This window comes from Triticum aestivum, chromosome 6B (genome assembly GCF_018294505.1).
Source record: "Triticum aestivum cultivar Chinese Spring chromosome 6B, IWGSC CS RefSeq v2.1, whole genome shotgun sequence".
NCBI classification, from domain to species: domain Eukaryota; kingdom Viridiplantae; phylum Streptophyta; class Magnoliopsida; order Poales; family Poaceae; genus Triticum; species Triticum aestivum.
In genome coordinates, this window is record NC_057810.1 from 660,537,936 (window position 1) to 660,546,803 (window position 8,868).

Here is an 8,868-nt window from a genome sequence, read left to right on the forward strand (position 1 = left end):
AGAAAATGTGGCGATTAGTGTACAACCTCTTTGGTGGCGCCGATTAGGCCGCAGCTTCATCCAAGGAAACGGTGATGATGATGCTCTTCCGGTGGTGTAGGTGAAGACGGCGGTGTGGGAATGGAGGTGGCGCGAAAGACGAGCAGAACGTTAGGGCACCTCCTTGGAGGTGGAGGATGGGGTGGCTGAACCGGCGGGACCACGAGATCGACGACGGATCCTCATCCGCTACGGTGGATGAGGGACGTCGAGGTGTTGCTGTGGGCGACATCATCGGGGAAGAGGCTCCGGCTGGGTGGTGGATGGAGCAGGGTGTGGGGTTTTGTCGCGGGTTTTCGCGGCCTCGGTGTAAGAATGGGTGGGCAGATGGGATGGCAGTGGGGAAGCATGGCTTAGAGACGCGCTTGTCCGATATGTGGGGTAAGTTACAAAAGTACGCCCACCGATTTGAGGTGGTTCTTTCGGTTCAGGGGTACCACGGGCATTTCGCATGTCAGGATTTCACAGGAGGTGGGAGTTTTCGCGCGCGTTGTAATTTCGGAATAGCAAGGCGCGGGTTGAGATGGAGGGAGTTGTCGGAGCACAACAAGACAAAGATATATCTTAAATATTTCGGGCTAACAAGGCGCGGGTTGAAGAGGCGGGAGTTTAGCACCACGATAAATAGAGACGGTAGCTTGAATTTTTGGCATAACAAGACGCGGCTTGAAATTTCGGAAGAACAAGCTTGACGTGACGTGTACCCCAAAAAAGACAATTTTCACCTCAACACGCACAACACACACACAAACACCATTTAGACTAGAGTAAGGTACACGTGCATTGCACGCATGAGATTTGGCAACCAAATTATGAATAAATACCACATTATAGCATGCAAGCTTTGAGTCATATATGTATGATGTAGATGTTCGTTTAATTCTTATAGTTCATTTCATTCAAAATCATCTAGTTTTTATAAGAAAGCTAATCTATTTTAAGCTTCATGGAATTGTGCGTTGTAAGACATAAAGTAAAAACAAATAATGGCAAATCATGTAGAGAAACATTTGGGCAATTCTGATACGGAAGATTCTAGAACAAATAAGAAGTGCTTGTGTTTTGATGTTTGTGCATTATGCTTAAATTCAACCATGGAGTCTTTTAGATTATACATGTGGCAAAATCTGGTGGAATCTAGATGATATCCAATGGCCAGTAGTGCTCAAATTTGACACCTTTGGACCATCGGATTCGCCTCATCCAACGACCATCTTTCAAAGTTAAAATTACCCGCACACAATATAAAAATATATAAAATATTATATATATAGGGGTATAGATATAGATATGTGATGCGAAAGTTGCCCATCATCTCCAATTAGAATAGTGTGTCCATGCACGGATGCGACGTGGCCAAATGATGTCTGCCATCGGTATCTCAAATTCAAATCAGTCTGACCTTGTTCAATGTGTATACATTACAACATGCTCGTTTCCAAACCACACCGTGCATATCTCTGTTATATTCATGCATGCATGGATTTCAAACATCAGGATCTCTTATTCAAAATATTTGAATTCAATTTTACATTGATTATGACCTCACCTATTCTTTTACACCCACATAGTAGTCTACCCTTTATAATTGTACCACTAACGTTCTCTCGTGCATGCATGCACACACACTACCAGTCGGCATTATCCATCGCACGCATGCAATCTTTTTCTTTAGGTCGGTCTCCCATGAAGGCACACACCCACACACACCCCCCTCTCCATCATATCGGGCATTCTTTATCTCTCACGCGTGCATGCGCAACGATCGATGTTCCACTATGTATGTGTGTATATAGCTAGGTCTTTCATAGTTTTCCACACAAACCGATCAATTGATATACCCAGTGAGGTCTCACCCTCTTTCCCACGTCCACATCGATCAATCTATACCTCTCTATATAGGATTAACATATATAGCTAATACACCCACATTAATTATATATCCAACGTCCCCCTCTCATCATCCATGCCTTCCGCTTCATCTCTCAGACGCGTGCACAATGGCGAAGACAGGGGGCAGTAAGGGCCCTGCCCCCCCTAACATCACTATATATCGAGGCTAATATGAATGTGATCATTAGAAAATTGCTGCTAAAATGGTTTAAGTTCATGAATTGACCCTCCTCGTAAAGGATTAGCAATGTTTGGCCCCCTAGCTCATTTATTTTTCATGGCTCCGTCACTGCGTGCAACATCGCACGTGTTCGCCCCCTCTCTCTAAATATCGATCTCGCACTTGTGCATTCCTTCATAGTCTCCCTCCACTCGGCCCCTCGCACCATCTTCTAGCCCCCAACCGGATTTTCCACATGTACAATCTAGCAGACTCCATAGTTGAACTTAAGCATAATGCACAAACCTCAAAACAACAGTGGTTCTCTTTTGTTCTAGAATCTTCGGTATCATAACTGCCCAAACTTTTTTTCTAGTTGAATTGCCATTATTTGTTTTTACTTTATGCTTTACAACGCACAATTCCATGAATCATAAAATAGATTAAGGGCTTCTTTGATTCAAAGGATTCTCAAAGGAATTTTGGAGGATTCTAATCATTAGGAATTTTTCCTATCTTGGTTGTTTGATTCGTAGGATTGTAAACCGTAGGAATTTTTCCATATGATTCATTTGCACTAGATTTCATAGGAAACATCCCATCCACTCAAACCTCTTTGAAAGAATTCTGCATTTTTTCTATGCATAATCAAACACTCGTACAATCCTGTAGAATTCAAGACGACATTCCACTATAATCCCATGGTTTTCCTATTCCCACGTTCTTAGCTTTTTTATAAAAACTAATTGATTTTGAATGAGATGAACTATAAGAATTAAACGAAGGGCTACATCAGACATATATGACTCAGAGCTTACATGCTATAGTGTGGTATTTATTCATAATTTGGTTGCAAAATCTGATGCGTGCAATGCACGTGTACCTTACTAGTACTTCGAGTATGTGCAAAACATGTAAATTAGAATACCAATGGCAACTACACAGTGTCTCTCTTACAGTTCATGAAGCCACGTGGCACATGTGGAGGTGTTGTCGCGACCTCCTTGTGTGGATTGATCACAGTGACGTGTTGCTGGTTCCAGAAGAATGTACTCGTCCTCCCTGAGCCATACTGGCGGTACATGCACGAAGCGAAGATGTGCACCCACGCCATGCACGCACTCATTCCCTCGCACGCACACGCGGGTACACGGGCGGATGCAATTTTCCCCATGTGATAATTTGACGCGTGTAAAGTCGTTCACTTCATTGATGGTCAATTAATACAGCGCATGCAAATTGAGTGGACGTGAGGGCGGAAGAAAGAAATTATTACTCCACTGCGCGCATGCGAGTAGTTAAATCGTGGGTTGCTAGTAGTACTTCCATTGGTCTCCTTCGTATTTTGTGCCAATTTTTGACAGTAACATAATATTTACGCATTTGAGCAGTGTAGTACTTGAAATTTATGTTCCGCTCAACTCATCGGGAGCCGTTTCAGGCCTCGAAACCAAAACCATCAATTAATCTTTACCTTGTTCCCATCACATTCGAAAGCCTTCTCACACCTACTAGTACGTACCAAACCTGAACGTGTTCCCACTATGCAGGTATTAGTACTAGTGCTAGTACTTAGGTTATAAAAAGGGGAAATACCTAACCGAAAATTACTCTACCTTTCCTCCTCATAAGTGCTTCTTCTTCGTCCGTCGTTGCCATGGCCGGTGAGCAGAGCTCTAGGTCAAGAACTACTCGTAACAAGGGAGCGGCAACCAAGGATGCGGGAAAAAAGAGGGCTCGACACCATGCAGAGACCTTGAAAGATCTCTCACGGGCAGGCGATGGCTCCCAGGAGCGCCCTAGCCGCGGAGGCGAACATGCCGAGCCAGCGGAGCTGGAGTCGTTATCCCTCGATGTCATGCCCGATCAGCTCAAGAAGCACCTCAATAAGCAGAAGGAGTGCATCCAAGGCTTGATGGAGTTGCTACAGAAGAGCCTTGACGACATGCCCGCTGAGCTCAATCAGCAGGGGGAGTTGACCACAGGCTTGGTGATGCTACTTAAGAAGAGCATTGCCTCAGAGAAGAAGGCGACCGGGGAAATCTTGCGACTTCAGGAGGACAAGGCGAAACTCTGCCACGAGATCGACCTGTTGAAGGAGAAGAACGCCGGCTGGAAGAAGCTACATGAGAATAGTAGCTCCTCGATGAAGATGCTGCAGGCCCTCGTCATGGAAAAGGAGGAGTTGGCGAAGCTCCGCATCGAGCACCCGGCTACTGTCAAGGTATGTAATGCGGCCGTGGAACAGATGATGAAGGCTCGCGTCGAGAAATCTCGCGTCATGTGCAGAATGAAGAAGATGGCGGAGTAGACGCGCAAGGAAATGGAGGTCGTGGAGGCGATAAAGAAGTAGTTACGACTCCACGGCGAATTAGATCATTTGGGGTGATAATCTTCCTTCTTCTTTTTCTCCTGTGTTTCATCTTTTGCTTCGGGTGTTTCGCCACACGTGTCATGTTCTCTGCGAGGCATGAATAGAATAATGGTTTTTTTTTTGAGGGGATGAATAGAACAATGCTAATGAGATGACTAGCAAATTAGATCATTTTTTATCGCCATATGGCACTGGGCTGCCGTGTTTCGTGCTCCTCCATCGCAGTACTACTCCAGTGGAAAACTTGAGTATACCGCACGGTTGTTTGCTCCTCCTCGATCAGGTCGTCGGTGCATTTATACGAGCAGTCAAATCACAAGGCCCTGCCTTCCAGCAGTAATGAGCCATCAAATCACAAAGGCCCTGCCTTCCAGCAGTAATGAGCCGTCAAATCACAAAGGCCCTCGCCTCTCGTGAAACCGACCAAGCTAGACTGCCCTACCCTCTAGCCTTTTAAAAAATGTATACTTTTGTATAGAAGTAGTATCGATGGATTGCGGCATGGAGCAAAACTTGAAATTAAAAAAAAGGTGGTACATATAGAGAGCGCTCGTCGCCAAATTATGCATATAGTACTATTAAAAAGGCTAGTCACAATAATGGTGTCCAGCACAACCCACCCCTCAAATAAAACTAAGCACCCTGGAATTCTTTGACAAAACAAAGCACCCTGAAATTCTTTGACAACTAAACTGCTGACTATATGATGTTGGTCATATATATTGTATGTATATAATGTGAAGAAATGAGTGGTAGTACTATACCAACTAAAAGATGAAATGTAAGAAATACTAGTATGTACGTACAGAAGAGTTAAAGTAACAAGAAGAAACATAACATAGTTCTGCTGGGGGGCTTAGCACAACGCACCCCTCAAATTATATTAAGCACACCTGAAATTAAACTTTGCAACTATTCCAGTAGACACTGCATTAGAACAACCATGAGCAACGACACTGCCACCTTACTCAGAGTCCTCGTCCACGTCCTCGACTTCGTCCTTGTCCCTCTTCCTCTTGGCCGATACTTCTTTGCTTGAACCGCACACTTGGTTGTTGCTCTTCATCCAACCCTTGTAGATATTGAAGCAAAGGTAGCCATCCATTGCAGCGTAGTGGATGTGGTCTATATCTAGTACATTCCGCTGCCATGCATGACGATGAAAGGTGTATGGAGGTTTCTCCAGTTTAACGTACGAAGGATGAACCATGGCTCCTGCCAGGGTCAGCATTGAAGGCTGACGAGAGGACACCAGCCGATTCTTCTGAAGGTCGAAGGTGTTGCCTACAACGAGGCCTATCCTAAGCAGGACTTCTTTTTCGTTACAAAGTCTACAGTAACGAATTTGACTAGGTTGCTATCGAGGAAGTTCTTAAAATCCTGGCACTCAACGTCGGCATGGCATATGTGGTAGACCAAGCATAAGTCATGCACGCAAACCTGGATCACGGCGGGCTTCTTCCTCTCTTCGTCCTTTAGATCCTTCTCTCATCCCAGGACTGTGGTGACTCAACATCTAGCCCAGTGACCCACTCATTATCTGAGTCTTCGAACATGCGTCTGAAGCGAGAAAGGCATCCTTTCACCGTCGCGGAAGAACGGGTGTAGATGACGTCGAACTCATCGCCGGTGATGGTTCTAACCTTGTACTCACCGCCGATCGTGGAGATTTGGGACGCCATGGATTTGGGAGGAGGGTTAGGATTAGTGGAACTGCCATAATGTGAATGGACGGGACGACTAGGAGCGAATCGTCGTAGTATTGAAGGATGTGCGGGGATGAGTAGGAGCGAACTGCCAGCGTGCGAACGGCAGGGTAGTGGCTTTCCATTCTCCCATGATACGGGCTTTTGAGAGCCCTTGGATATGAGATCGAACGGTTGCATGGCGTGATTCTAGACCTATGGGTGAATATCCTATCCTGGAGGGTTATTTTGCAAATTTTCAGCAACTTAGCATGCGACCGTTTGATCGCAGATCGAAGGGCTGCCAGCAGCCTGTATCATGGTCGTGCCTGCCACGACCGTCGCGTCGCTCGCATGGTCGCGCTCTTGGAGATTTAACACGGTGCGTTAGGCTATCTGATGTTGGCATGTCACACATAGTCATCACTTAGTCACTCATACTACAAGGTTAGCCAAGGAGTGACCTCTTCCAATGAAATGGTGTTGCTAAGTTTGCTTCATTTAATTAGCGACTCAAAATTGTCTTTTCACCTAGGTACACGTGCTTAGCACCATTTCTTCCTTGGGTCACCAAACTAGTCTCTCTCTTCTTGATTAACTTGCCACATCAGACTTTATGCCTATGTGGCAAGCTTAGCACCTGTAGGAGCAAGTAAAAGTAAGTACAATAGTGCGTTTTACATGGCATTTTTGCATATGTGGAGGAAAGAGAGGCAAGGAAAAAGTGGATAAGTGGGCTCTCATGCAAGAGTCGGCCTCTACTACATGGTGGAGCATTGGGAGACGCACCTGTATGGAGGTGGTCAGGAATCGGGAGACTCACGCCGGTCGTAGCGCCGCAGTAAAAATGATAATGGCAAGTCAAATCACAGGGCCCCACCTGTCCAGCAGTAACTCACTGTCAAATCACACAGCCCTACGTTTGCAGAAGCCTACTCCCTCGTCTTCTTGCATCTCTATCAAACCGACTAGGCGGAACTGCCCCGCCGCCTACCGCGCAGGAAAAGCCCCGCCCTCGACTTTTAAATAGTATATAGTATACTAATTTTGTATCCATGGATTGCGCCCGCGCCATGGAGCAAAGCATCTAGAAAACGGCGGTACACATGTACGGAGTATACAGCACGCCCGTCGCGTTCGCGTCGCACCGCAGACGGTCGGTCGATCTGGCACGCTGCTCTTTGAATGGAACGCGCGTCATATTGCGTTTGCACACACATGTGGGACGACAATTGAGAACCGACCATAGGCACACTCCCTGGCCCCGCAAGTCGAGTGACTTAATAGAAGAGGGAGACGAGCGATAGTACTAGAGAAGTGGTGTACTACGTTGGTGCCTGGACGATCCCTGCAAGACACGGAAGATCAGTTCATCCATGCATGTGACCAGACTCCAGCAGACACGCCTGGATTGGCTATCGTCTACATATCATGCAGGCTGTGTTGTACATGGCTGTAGTTGTGGTGAGAAATCTAAAAAAAGGTTTCTTGTCATCTCGCAAAATTAGGTGTCATGTGCTTCGGATCACTGCGAGGGTTAAACAGCGACAACTGAGTTGGGCTAGTCATTGGGGGCACATGCACGAACAGTGACTACTCGGCTGCTATCTAGGTCAAGCCGGCTATGTTAATTAGGGCATCTATCGACGGACCCCTTTTCTACGAGTATATCTTTAATTTGAGCTTTGTTCCTCGTGTAGTTTGTCCGTCGGGATTCATGTTGTCTCCTTTGGGCAGTGAGGTTATGATTTCTTGTCATGTGGCGTTTTTTGTGTTATATGTTATAATCCGGCGCTTCAGATCAAAATGATGACAACTGGGCCTCCGGGCCACGTGCATGAAGACTTCTCGACAGTCATTGACGAGGTCAAGCCGGCTCCGGTAGACAAAAGAAAACTAGTACTACTCCACTATATATGCAGGAGCCTCCGCGCTTGCTTGCTAGTGTTGCTCTCTTCACACTATCTCGGCCTCTCCAGATCTAAACACGACAGTGGTGGCCACACTCTCTCTTTCTCTCTCTCTCTCTGCTCACCATTGATCACAGATCCAGCCGGATCCTCGCCGCCGGGAAGGTGAGAAGGTGCAACATTCATGCGGTCGTCCTCAGCGACGGCTCTTACCCACTGATGGGCGCGTCCCGATCAGCCTGCCTTGCTGTTCTCTCCCAAGCACCGCTGGTGAGGGAGGGCCTCCGACCCCTTCTTCCTCGCTGCCGTAGTGTGGGCGGATCCGGCCTCCCGCCGCCCACCTAGCGACATCCCGGCGGCCATCAGGTATAACTTCCTTCGAAACCGGACTTGCTCTACTTCCCAAGCTCCTGACGTCGCTGCATTTGTATCTTTTACTATTTCTCAGGCCCCCTCATAGATAGGATCGATCGGTTGTTCGAAAACCACCTTTTTTACGTTTAAGAGGTAAAACTAGTTCATGCACTCGAATCTAGTACTACTTGGTTCAAACAAGGAAGAAAGGGGTGGGGGTGGGGGAGGATTTGTTACCTGAATCTAGGACTTGGTCAAAAGAGGAAATAATGGGGGCGAAAAGTAGCAGAGACTGGCTATCCAACTTGTCTCTAGGTCTAATAGGGAAATAAAGGGAAACGCAATACAAACTCAATATAAACCCGATCTATTGGTTGAAAAAGGAAAGAAAGTGGGGACTGGGGGACAAGTCAACAGAGTAAGTCCAGCACTAGATTTGCTAACCTCACACAG